The sequence below is a fragment of the Peromyscus leucopus genome, chromosome 3 (assembly GCF_004664715.2).
Source record: "Peromyscus leucopus breed LL Stock chromosome 3, UCI_PerLeu_2.1, whole genome shotgun sequence".
Lineage (NCBI taxonomy): Eukaryota > Metazoa > Chordata > Mammalia > Rodentia > Cricetidae > Peromyscus > Peromyscus leucopus.
In genome coordinates, this window is record NC_051065.1 from 148,306,518 (window position 1) to 148,320,634 (window position 14,117).

Below are 14,117 nucleotides of genomic sequence, written 5' to 3' on the forward strand. Positions count from 1 at the left end.
ATTTGAACACACACTTGGGGGATATAATCCAACCTCATATTTAGTGTAACTATAGGATATGAGATCATAATGAAAGCCTGAAGGAAAGAAAGGCTGCCAAGAATTCAATGCAATTTAGTTCCAAAGCCATTTTTATAGTCTTAAATATTTTCACTCCATTCCCCTATTCCATCCCTAACTCTACAAGATAATTCATTTGAGTGAGAACACAATGCTAAGATCAGCCAGTCAAAAGTAACATGTGTTTGTGTTAAATATTTGTTGGCCACAATGAACAAATTCAGTTTATGTTTCATCTTAGGGGTCATGATAATTCTAGACCATTTCATGTATAGAATCTCTGAGAACGAACCTGAAGTCTAAATCTAAGTGGCGTCTGGTCTGACTGAACAGAGCCAACTCTTGGTAGCATAAATACAGCGTTCTTGGGGTTCCCAGCTTGACAAGTTCCTAATGAAGCCAGTTAAGTGTACTCTGTCTTTGTTAAACTGACCTAACTATTTGACAGATCTATTGGGTAAATTCCAGTTAGAGCTGAGTCTAAATTTCAGCTTTAGCTGGGCATGGTGGTGCACACCTTTAATTCTAGCACTCAGAGGCAGGAAGAGCTCTGAGTTCCAAGCCAGCCTGGTCCACAGTAGTAAGTTTCTGGACAGCCAAAGCTACATAGTGAGACCATAAAATAAAATAAAATAACAAAATAAATAAAGGGTGAAATGGAATTTTGTCTATATCGGAATATACCCACACACATATAAAACAAAATAAAAACAGACATTTTGCAGAAAAAAATGGACCTGGCTACATGATAACTGACATATAGAGGGTTAACAGAAGTTAGAAAGCTGGGCACATGTTTGGAGAACTGTGGGAAACTTGCTGTATTCTGTAGTTAAGGGGATATAGACAGAAGTGCAGTTTTGCAGAGGCAAGGACAAGGAAATTGTTTAGATTGTACTAGCGATTAGTTACCAAGATGTCCTTCCACCCTTTTCCTATATTAAAATTTTATTGCAAGAATTTAAATTATTTTAATTTTATATGTGTGGATGTTTTGACTGCATGCCTATGTCTGTACACCTCATGTATGCAGTGTCTGAGGAGGCCAGAAGAGGGCGTCAGGTCCCCTGGAACTGGAGTTACAGATGGTTCTGCCTAGCCATGTGGGTGCTGGGAGGGATCAAGAACATTACTTACTCATGATTAAGGAACCTAGAGGGTGCTTTGCACTAATCTGCCCTGAAATCAACAGACTGAGAAAGTAAACGGAAGTAGGCATGCCCCAGTGTCTGTTCATGGGCAAAACTGGCCTCATTCTGCACCTTCCAGTCCTGCAGCAACACCGTATCCTGTGTGTTTGTTTCCCAGGAACTTCATGAGAAGTCTGGCTAGAGAAAGGAAGAGAAGCTTTCCTGTGGTGACTTAAGACTCCCATCACTGAAAAAGGAGGGTCAGAAGCCAAAGCAGAAACCATTACCTCTGCCCAATGCTTTCTCTTTGCTCATAGTTCAAACTTAAGGGGAGTATGAAGTCATGTCCTCAAACTGGGAGCAGCGGACATTACCCATGTGCTACCCCATGCCTACAGAGAATAAACTTCCCAGAAGTCTGAGGACATGCTATTTTGTTGACTCCCACGGACTATCAGCCAGGTCAGGAGACAGCTTCTAGCATTATACTTGTGATGACTCCTAACGGAAGTTTTCTACAGCCCCCGTGTTTCATTTCTCAACAGTCCACTGATCTCAGGTCTGCTCTAAGGACTACCATTGGTCTGATAAACTAATAGAGTTTGTCCCAAGAAAACAAATGCATTTCAGGGAGTGTAACAAAGACTTAAGTTCAAAGGTATATTAAAGCCCAGAAAGCTACTATAGAGTCTGGGAGAAGGTCAGAGCTGGGGCACGAGTGCATTCTGGGTAGACAGTAATGACCCCAGGACTAGGTTAAGGGTGCACACAGGCTGGGTTTTCAAAACTCAGGGAAAGCCCGAGACTCAAGGAAGTAGGTAATATGCTTAGGAGTTGCTCTATAGAGAATATAGAGAACTCTATATCTGGAGTTCTACAGATATAGAGGCAGATGGATTAGAGGGTCATAGTAAAGTAGACTGAAGAATGATGCCAGAATCCAGTGGATGAGGAGACCAGGTTTGTGCTAACTCAGGGAAACTGGCAGTGGACTCTTAAAAGATGAACTTACAACTCTTAGTTACCAGTCACATAGAAGAAAATAGCATCTCAGCCACCCTACAATTTAGTCCTCTTCTAAACATCGTATCCATCCTCCATTGAAAGAAGGGATGTGAGGGGCTGGGGAGATGGCTCATAGTTAACAGCATGTACTGCTCTTGCAGAGGACTTGATTTGGGTTACCAGCACCCATGTTGGGTGGCTCACAACAGCCTGTAACTCCAGGTATAGGGTATCTGACACACTGACCTCTGATTAACACATGCAAATGATGGAAATTTTTAAAATCTTAAAAACAACAACAGTGGCCGGGCATCAGTGGTGCACGCCTTTAATCCCAGCACTTGAGAGGTAGAACCAGTGATCTCTGTGAGTTTGAGGTCAGCCTGGTCTACAGAGCGAGATCTAGGATAGGCACCAAAACTACATAGAGAAACCCTGTCTCAAAAAATAAAACAAACAAAAACAAAAACAACAACAGTGGTTTGAACAAAAGGACTCAGCCAACAAAGTGAACCAGATGTGCAAGTTCCAGCATAGAAATATAAGCAACATGGAAAACAACAGTAACATGCCCCTCTCCCAAATTACTAGCTCTCTAGCAATTCACCCAATGAAAGTGACCTGGAAGAACTTCTGAATAATTAAAAAAAAAAATGACTACAACTGTTTTCAAACAACTCAAAGAAGATATGAATATACACCAGAGAACAAAACTCAAGCTGAGGATTGGGGATTTAGCTCAGTGGTAGAGCACTTGCTTAGCAAGTGCAAGGCCCTGGGTTCGGTCCTCAGCTCTGGAAAAAACAAACAAAAAAACCTCAAGCTGAATGAAATAAGGTGGTCCATTCAAGATACATAAATAGCCAGGCAGTGGCACTCAGGAGGGGAGACATCCAGATCTCTTGAGTTTGAGGTCAGCCTAGTCTATAGAGCAAGTTCCAGGACAGCCAGGATTACACAGAAAAACCCTGTCTTGAGAAAAAGAAAAAGAAACAGAAACAAACAAAAAACCCCAAACAAAGACACAAAAATAGAGTTCAATAAAGAGAGAGAACTGCTAGAGGAAAGCCAAACTGAAGTGATGCTGGAAATGAATACCTCAATAAAACAAACATAGGCCTCCCTCGTTTGGCAGCTTCGTGTATAATAGATCATGTGGAAACAGTGTTAGGGATGGAAGACAAAATAGAGGAATTGGATCACTTGACCTTCAATCATTGACCTTCACTAAGTGATCCAAAATGATACATTTACAAAGAAATGTGAACAGAACATTTGGGATATAGTTTAAAACAAAACAAACTTTCAACTTATGGGCATAGATGAAGAAGATAACATTAAAGGCATACAGAATATTTTCAATAAAACCATAGAAGAAAAGTTCTCACAAGTAAAGAAAGAGCTGTCTATCTGTGGTAGTTTGAATGTAATTGACCCCCATAATCTCACAGGGAGTGAAAGAGTGAACACTATTAGGAGTTGGGGCTTTGTTGGAATGGGTATGGCCTTGGAGGAAATGTGTCACTATGAGGGTGGGCTTTGAGGTTTCCCATGTTTAGGATACTGCCGGGTTTGTTGGTTGACATTCTGTTGCCTATAAGATATAGGACTTTTAGTTGTAGCACCATGTCTGCCTGCACGCTTGCCATGCATCCCCACCATGACAATAGACTGAACCTCTGAAACTGTTAGCAAGCTGCTGTGGAACAGTCTTTGTACACTGTATATATGTATTACTCTCATTGGTTAATAAAGAGATAACTGGCCTATAGCTGGGCAGGAAGAGATTGTGTGGGAGAGCTAGACTAGGAGGCTGCTGGGAAGAAGGGCAGAGTCTCAAGGAGATGCAGATAATGCAGGAGATAAACATGCCATACTGAGGTAAGGTACCGAGCCATGTGGTAGAACATAGATAAAATATGATGTCAAAGCTAGTTGGTAACAAGCCTAAGCTATTGGCCAAGCATTTATAATTAATAATAAGTCTCTGTGTGGTTATTTGGGAGCAGCTGGCAGGACAGAGCTGACTGGCAGTCTGAAGAAAAACTCCACCTACAGCAAGCCCCTTCAATTAAATGTTTTCATTTATAAGCGTTTGCTGTGGTTATGGTGTCTTTTCACAGCAATAAAAACCCCAACTAAGATACCATTCAAATATAAGAGGCCAGCAGAACATCATATACTCACGATCAGAGAAGAAGCTACCCATGACGTATTATAGTAAGATTACTAAAAACACAGAATAAAGAAAGACTATTAAAAGTTTCAAGAGAGAAAAACCAAGACACTTATAAAGACAGGCCCATGAGAGTAACACCTTATTATTAAATAGAAACTTTTAAAGCCAAAAGTTCCTGGAAAGATGTATTCCATGTTCTGAAAGACCACAGCTATCAACCCAGCTATTCTACCCAGCAAAACTATCTGTTAAAGCTGAAGGAGAAATAAAAACTTTACATCACAAAAACAAATTAAAGGAATGACCCATAAACTATCTCTACAGAGAATACCAAAGGAATTCTTTGGACTGAAGAGAAAGATAGATACTATCAAGGGGCCATAAAGTGTAAATAAACAATTCCAGATCTGTTAATCAAGAGAAATCTAAGAAAACATGTAGTAGTACTTTCTTGTCAGCTGTCAGGCCCCAGATAATGACACGGAGACTTATTGTTAATTATGAAAACAAAACAAAACAAAAAACTTTTGCTTAGGCTTGTTACCAGCTAGCTCTTAAAACTTAAATTAACCCATTTCTATTAATTCATGTTCTGTCATGTGACTTTTTACCTCTCTTCCATTCTGTATATCTGACTTGCTCTGCATCTTGTTGGCACTGTGCTTCTTATGTACCTAGATTCATCCGAGTTCCACTTTCTCCCCAGAAGCCCTGACTATTCTCTCTTGCCTAGCTATCGACCATTCAGATCTTTATTAAACCAGTCACAGCAATACATTTTCACACAGTGTACAAATATCCTACAATAAGAACACCACAAAATTACAGGAATCAAGGCATAACCTTGGATAATAACTCTGAATAGCAATGGTCTCAATTACCAATTAAAAAGAAATAGACTAACAGATTGGATTAGAAAAGAGGATCCATCTTTTTGCTTCCTCCAAAAAAATTACATCTCAGTGTGAATGATAGATATTATCACCTTAGAGTAAAAGTTGAAAAACAGTATTCCGAGTGAATGGAAGCAAGAATGCAGGAATGGCTAGTCTAATGTCTGATAAAATAGACCCAACTAAAGCTAATCAGCAGAGAAAAGGAAGGTTATTATATATTCATTAGAGGAGTGATAAACCAAGATGATATTAACAGTTCTAAACACATATGCAATAAATACAGGTGTACCATCAAACAATAACTACTTGTTGTAAAACCACAGGTTAACCTCAATACAGCAATAGTGGATGACTTCAGTACTCCTTTTTACCAACAGACAGCTTGTTCAGACAAAAACAAAATAGAGAAATACTGGAATTAAATGATATCATAAACCAAATGAACCTAACAGAAATGCATAGAACCTTCCACCAAAATACTGAAGAATACACATTATGTTCAGCAGCAAATTTGGAACTTTCTCCAAAATTGACACATATTAGGGTACAAAGAAAAATCTCAACAAATACATGGAAATTGTAATAACTTCCTATAATCTGTTTGATCACAACAGAATAAAACTGTATACCAACAGATATAGAAATCACCAAAAGTTGAAAAAAAAAACAACTTATAGAAACTAAATAATGTGCTACTGAATAAAAATTGGGTCACTTAAGAAATAAAAAAATTCCTGGACTTGAATGAAAATGAAGAGAATACCAAAATCTTTGGAAAATAATGAAAGCAGTTCTAAGAGGAAAGCATATTGACTTGAATGAAAATGAAGAGAATACCAAAATCTTTGGAAAATAGTGAAAGCAGTTCTAAGAGGAAAGCATATAACACTAAGTGCCTACATAAAGAAATTGAGATATATAAAATGAATAACTTAATGATACACATAAGGCCTTGGAAAAACAAGAACAAACCCAAACCCAAAGCAACAGATGGGAAGGCATCATCAGAATCAGTGCACAAATTAGTGAGTGACATTACAAGAGATAACAGTGAAATTCAGGAAATCATAAAGACATGCCTCAAAAACCTCTATCCCATGAATTGGGAAAGCTAAAAGAAATAGATGAACTTCTACAACATAGAACATACCGAAATTACAACAAGAAGAAATAAATGATTTAAGCAAATCCATAACCAGCAAAAAGATTGAAGCAGCAATAAAAGTTTCCCAACTAATAAAAGCTTGTGAACAGATGGATTCACTACAGAATTTTATCAGCACTTCAAAGAAGAATTAACACCAATACTATTTGAGTTATTCCATGAAACAGAAAAAGGAAGGTGCCCCAATTCTCGTTAACGTGATACCAAAAACAGATAAAGACAACAATGAAAGAAAATTCCAGACCAAGCTTCCTGATAAATGCAGATGCAAAAATTCTCAACAAAATACTGGCAAACCTAATTAATTTAATTAAGATCACCGAAAAAGATTACTCATCACAACCAAGTTGACTTTATTCCCAAAAAGCAAGGATGGCTTAATATATATGTCTTAGGGTTTGTTTTTTTTTTTCTTTATCACTATGAAGAGACATCATGACCACAGCAAATCTTATAAAGTAAAACATTTAGTTGGGGTGGCTTGCTTACAGTTTCAGAGATTCAGTCCATTATCATGACAGGGAGCATGGTGGCGTGCAGACAGACATGGTGCTGAAGCTGAGAGAGCTACATCTTGCAGGCAACAGGAATTCGACTGACTGACACTGAGGGAAGCTTGAACAAAAGAGACCTCAAAGCCTGTCCCCACAGTGACACACTTCCTTCAACAAGGCCACACCTCCTAATAATGCCACTTCCTTTGGGGGCCATTTTCTTTCAAACCACCACAATATGTAAATCAGTAAATGTTATTCATCATGTAAATATAATCAAACACAGAAATCACATCATTTCAATAGAGGCAGAAAAGTCCTTTGACAAAATTCAGGATTCCTCTGCAATAAAAGTCATGAAGAAGCTAGGAATGAGGGGAGCATATCTCAACATAATAAAGGATATATGTGACCAGGCTATAGACAATATCATGCTAAATGAAGAAGGATTCAAAGCATTCTCACTAAAGTCAGGAATAAGACAAGAGTGTCCACTCTCCTCCACTCCTATTAAATACAGTGCTTGAAGTCCGAGCTAGAGCATTAAGAAACAAGAAGGGAAAGTATCTCCATTTGCAGGTGGTATAATTCTATATATAGGAGATCCTGGGACTCAACCAAAAACTCTTAGAGCTAAGTGGCAAGATACAGAATTAACACACATAATCAGTAGCCTTCCTATATACCAATGTCAAACACACTGAAGGCTTTATCAGGGGAACAATCCCGTTCACAATAGCTACACAATTAATGAAATGCATAGGAATAAACCTAACTAAGGAAACAAAGACTTCTACAATGAAAACCTTGAGACACTAAAGAACGAAATCGAGGAAGACACCAGAAGATGGAAAGGACTTCTGTGCTCATGGATAGGAAAAATCAATACTATAAAAATGACCACTCTACCTAAAGCAATCTACAAATGCAACGCAACCCCAATAAAAATTCCAGGGTGATACTTTACAGATGTAGGAGAAATAATCTCAAAATGTGTATGGTGGCACAGAAAGTCAGTCTGCAGCCCAGGCTGCCAGGCTGAACCCACCTGCAGATACAGTTGTACCCTAAGATAACTGTGGGTTAGGATTCAGCGTGAATTTGCAGAAGGAAACATAATTTAACCCACAACACTGTTCAAGGAATATGTATTGACAAAGTATCTTTCTCTTACAGAGTAACCTGAGCACATGATATCTCTGCTTCGCTTTCCATCATCTAACACAACCTTTCTTTTCTTTCTTACTTTAAGGAGTGAACTGTATGTTCTCATACCACCATCTAAGCTGGAGTAGAGTCAATACCCATCTCATTAGCCTTCGTGCATTCATTTGGGAACTTTGGCAGATTGCAGAGGGAAGAGACTAGAGTCGAATCTGTAATTAGTCAAGGGTGGAGGGGGCACAGAGGGATCAGGGAGTGGCCAACCTTCACTGACTCTTCCTTTTCTTTTCCTTATATTGTGATTGGTCATAACTCCAGTTCTCCAGATGAAGTCTTGAGTCAGCATTTCTGGAGTGAGACAGAAAGAGGCCTCTCTTCTGCTCACCTCTGGAATGAAGAGAATAAAAACCTGGCTGCCAAGAATTCCACCCCACCCCCGGCAGGAGGAACTAGGATGTTCTTGGGGTATCCCCAAGTGATGTGGATTAGGAACCTTTTTGACACCACATCATAGAGAATGAAAACACTCATAATATATATTTGCAAGTATGAGACCAATGGTATATGTGAAAAATGGAAATCATCCGGAGAAAAATGAGGAAATAATACTCTATTAGAATACTTTGTTTTAGAATGCTCTAAAACAAAGTATCAAATACATAGTGGTCTGGTGATGTGGCTTAGTTGGTAGAGTGGATGCAGAAGTCTCTGGGTTTGACCCCCAGCACTACACAAGACCGGGTGTGATGTTACCTGCCTGCATATCAACACAGGAAATGGAGGCAGGCAGATCAGGAAATCCACGCCATCCTCGGTAAAAGGAAGCTGGGGTGACACAAAGATAGAAGAATACATTAAAACAAAGCCATTTTATTTTAGCTGTATTGATTGATAAAGGTTAGTACCACTGGGCTGGGAGTGCAGCTGGGTGGTTGAGCACTTGCTTAGCATGCATAAGACACTGAGTTCAGTTCTGTCTGTCTCTGTCTCTCTCTCTCTCACACACACACACACAGAGTACACTGTACATGCACACATGTATGTAGCACTCACTTTTCTAAAAGGAAGTTCACTATTATTTTTATTTATTTATCTATCATCTGTTTGTCCATCCATCCATCCACCCATCCATCCGTCCGTCCGTCTGTCTATCTGTCTGTCTATCTACCTACCTATTTATCTGAGTGTTGAACCCAGGGCTTTGTGCATATTAAGTAAGCACTTCATCATGGAGCTTTAGCTTCCGCCCAGGAAGACTACTCTATGCAAGAAAAAAATTAGTCTCTCTCTCTCTCTCTCTCTCTCTCCCTCCCTCCTCCCTCCCTCCCCCCCCCCCCCCCCCTCTCTCTCTCTCTCTCTCTCTCTCTCTCTCTCTCTCTCTCTCCCTCTCTCTCTCTCTCTCTCTCTCTCTCTCTCTCCCTCTCTCTCTCTCTCTCTCCCCCCTCTCTCTCTCCCTCCCTCCCTCCCTCTCTCCCTCCCTCCCTCTCTCCCTCCCCCCTCCCTCTCTCCCTCCCCTCCCCCTTCTCTCCAGGGTCTTTCCTGGTTCCATTTTTCAAGTACTAGAATTATAGCTACGACCTACCATATCAGCAAAAATGAATCTCTTAGGGGACGATAGTTGATGTCTGGTAAGAGTCTGAAGAGTAAATAAGCCTCCATCCATTCTCCATACACACCACTTCAATTAAATGCAAACACACACACACACACACACACACACACACACACACACACACACACACCATGTTAGTAGAAGGATGTGCTGGTTAGTTTTCTTGTCAATTTTACGCAAAGGCCTTTTCCACACCTATTAAGATGATCATGTGATTTCTTGTTGTTAGTGTATTCTGGTGCTATTTTACATTTATTAATTTGAATATGTTGAGCCATCTTTAGATTCCTAGAATGAGAGCTACTTAATTATAGTGTATGATTTCTCAATATGTTATTGAATTTGTAAGTATTTATTGAGAATTTCTGTGTCTATGTTCATCAGGAGAATTATTATGGCTTTCTGTGGTTTTGGAATTGAGGCAACATTGGCTTTATTGAATGTTTTCTCGTGCCTTTACATTTCTCTTTTATGGAAAAGTTTAAGAATCATTGGTATTTGTTCTTTCAGGCATGGTAGCATTTGGCTTTATCCATACAACCTTGGCTTTTCTTTTTATACTGCTCCATCTCATTCTAGATCTGCTTATATGCTTTTGATTTGATTTTGTAGACAATATGTATTTTAGAATTTACCCAGTTCCTCTAGATTTTTCTATCTTTTTGTAATACAGCTTTTCAAAATATTACCTAATGGTCTTCTAAATTTCACTGGTGTCTGTTGTAACCTCCTGTGAGGAGTGGATGAAGTCCTAAGTGAATCTGTATTATTGACATGTCAAAGACCCCAATACCTAAGACCCATGGGGCTGGCCAGGTCTTCCCCTCGTCCAAGTACAAATGTTGACAATGTGTGTAGAAATATGAGCTACAGCTTCCTCCTGTAGTGGATGACTACAGCCTGAGACTGCTCTCCTACAGAGACCCCTACCAAGATTGGCTAATTCGCCTCCTTCAGCTGTATGTAAGAGTTTCTGGGGTGCTAGTGTGTTTCCATCAGAGTACACAGTCCACCTGACCCCAACTTTCTTTGTATGTATGTCTGTGGTGTCTTTATCCCCAGTGCCCCAGACAGTCAATCCCAAAGCCATGCAGGTCATGGCAACATCCCATTTCCCATCTCTACTTTTATTAATTTGGCTCTTTCCTTTCTTTTGGTTAGTTTGGATAAGGGTTTGTTGATCTTGCTTAGTTTTTCAAAGAACCATATTTGTTTTATTGAGTCTTTGTCTCTATATAATTAATTCATGCCCTGGCTATTTTTTAAAAGTTTTTTTGCTCTTTGGAAGCTGAGGGTGGGTAAGGAAGAAGATGAGGAGAAGAAGAAAGAGAAAGAGAAAGAAAGGAAGGAAGAAAAGAGGAAGAACTATATCTACCATTATTTGCAGGTGATTGTATACTTATAAAAGCTAAAATAATTTGTAAACAAACTATTAGACTTAATTAGTAACTTCAGCACAGTATCTGGATTTAATGTCAATATGCTAAGATCCATTGCATCTCTAAATACTAGCAAATAAAAAGTTGAAATAAAAATAGAAAAGCCATTTCTAGCAGTATAAAAAAGCCAGCACCAGGTTGAGCTGAAATCCCAGGGAGTCCTTGCCCTGAAGGAGATGGGAGTGGGGGGTTAGGCTGCAGGGAAGGGGGCAGGAGGGAGGACAGGGTAATCTGTGGCTGATATGTAAAATTAAATCAAATTATAAAATAAAATAAATAAAAATAAAATTTAAAAAAAGCCATCACCAAAGACCCTGTCTTGTTTTGTTTTATTCTGTTTTTAAGACTTTTTAAAATTTATGAATGATAGTGAAAATATAGTAGATGTTCCAATGGAATTTCACTGAGCTGTAAAGAAAGATGGAACTATAAGATTTGCGGGGAAGTGGATGGAAATGGAAAATAATATATGAAGTGGGGTAACTCAGGCTTGGAAAGACAAATGCCACATGTTCTCATTCAGATTGGATCCTGGTTTCTAACATTTATATGTGTGCTTTTATGTGGGAGTGACTATGTGCCCAGGAAAGTGTAGAAACCGGGAGAGGGGGAAATAAGTTTATGGTATGTTGGGTGTCTTTGTGTGTAGTAGAACAATGTAAATTAAAAGTGGAAGGGGGAATCCTAGGGTTGGAAAAGTATAAGTGGAGAGGTGGTGGGGGATGGAGAGAGAAGGGTAGAGGGAGAATCAACTAATACTATGTATGGAAGAACAATAAGGAAATCTAATCCTTGTTAAGCTAATAAAGATTAAATTTAAAAAAAGGTTTTTTTTATCAAAAAAATTAATTAAAAAAGTGGTGGTTTTTTTTTTCTGTCATATGTATGTGTGTGGGGATGTGTGTGAGAATGAAGGTGCCCACTTAGGCCAGAGGCATTGGATTCCCTGAGCTGGGGTTATAGGTGAGCTGCCTGATATTGGTGTTGCAAATCAACCTGGTCCTCTGGAAAAGCAATACATACTCTTAACCCCTGAGCTATCTCTCTAGCCCAACCTTGACCATTACTTTCCAAAACTAATGCTGCCTTTGACTTGCTCTTGTTTTTCTAAGGCCTTGGGGGTATATCCTCACATTGTTACCTTGAGAGCTGACTTTCTAATGTAAGCACTCACAGCCATAAACTTTTCTGTTAGTGCTCTCTCTCGTCATTGTGACAGACACCTGAAAGAGGCGATTTAAGGGAGAGAGGGCTTGTCTTTGACCCACGGTTCAGGGGGTAAAGTCTATCATGGCAGCAATGTGTTCATGTTTCTTTTACATTCTAAAATGTGATCTGTTTTAGAGAAAGTTCCCTAGCCAGCTGATAAGAATGTGGGTTCCATAGCTGTAGGATAGAATATTCTGTGGGTGTTTGTTATGATCCATAGTTCAGATTAACGCTAAAGATTTTTAGTTTGTTAGCTGGTTGGTTTTAATTTTTTTTGTACATAATATCTATTATAGAGAATGGAATGTTAACCACCACTATAATTTTTATGGCCCCGTTTTTCCCTTTATGTCAAATAATGTTTGTTTTTTGATATTAGGTACATAAAATTTTGCTGAATATGTATTTATAATCATTATTCTTTAGACAGAGTTTCACTATGTAGCCCTGGCTGGCCTGGAACTTACTTTGTGGACCAGGATGGCATTGAACTCACAGAGATCCACCTGCCTCTGCCTCCTGAGTGCTCATGATGCCCAAGCTGAGGAGAAATTCCAGGATCTGGGTAAGGCTCCTGAGGTTCTGTCAAACAATGAAACTTGGAAACAGTGTGACACTTACAGTGAAGTAGGCTTGAAAGATGGTGGTCAGAGCTTTCAAGGACACATCCCTCCCCCCCACACACACACTGCTTTGGAGGTTTTGGCTTTATGCTTGGAGGAACCCCTTGTCAGCAGCACAGAAAAAAAACTAAGAGGAAGTGACGTCATCATAGATGGAGAAGGCACTTTGGAAGAAATGTATGCAGGAAATTCTGTGGAACTAGTTAGAAACAGGACTGTAGCCTGAAAGGCTCCTGGGAAATGGAAATGCAACCATTGACAGGAGGGGGATGTGAACCACACAGCTGGGCCTGGGTGCTTCCAAATGACCCAAGAGGTGGGTTGTAATGAGTCCTCTAAAGTCAAACCAGGGAATGAAGAACACACACTTGAAGTAGAAATAGAATCTGGGGTAGAGATGGCACGGAGTACCCCTCTATTGGAGACAGCGATCCTCATGTGGATGGGGAATACAGAGACCAATGACTCCAAATCAAAGTTGTCAAGCACCAGATATTTGAGAGGAAAGGCGATGATCGTACAGAAATGTCCTCTCACTAGAGGGGGCTGTGGTTGCCTTTGAGGTGTACGGTACTTACTTAGATAGTCACAAATACATATTTCCCAGCATATTTCCCAGGATGAGCTTAGCAGTCCAGGAGCCAGGCTATGGAGAAAGGGGAAGGCTCCCCACCTTGACAACAATAACATCAAGGGTCCCTTGATAATTGCTTTCAATGGGGATTTTCCAACGGAACAGCTGACAGGAAGCAAACAAAGGTGTCAAGCAGCTGCTCAAACAAGAATCAGTGCAGAAAGTCCAAATGGACTGGAGGGTTATTAGCAGTGAATTAAACTGGACATGGTTGAAACAGGTAGCTCAGGGATATTTACTGTTTACAGGGTTTTTGTGTGTTTTCATCATTTCGATATGCAAATTTGACTTAAACTCCCTGCCCCCTATAATCATCACGACATGAATAGTAAAGAGGCTTAAGAATCTGTGTATTGCATTCAGAATGAGCAGCAGAAGGTTAGCTAACACCTCTCCCTCTGGAGATTTAATGTCTGGTGCTGCACTCCCCCCTCCCCCCAGGTTCAAGGAGTAGTCTCGAGAGGACGCCAGAGAAAGGAAACCAGATGACGGTTAGAGACAATGGTT

General features: G+C 39.7%; 1 pseudogene; it reads left to right on the top strand.

The window, feature by feature from the left end:
- The first annotated feature begins 10,507 nt into the window (after positions 1-10,507).
- On the top strand, positions 10,508-13,799 carry LOC114683488 (annotated as a pseudogene).
- The last annotated feature ends 318 nt before the right edge of the window (positions 13,800-14,117 follow it).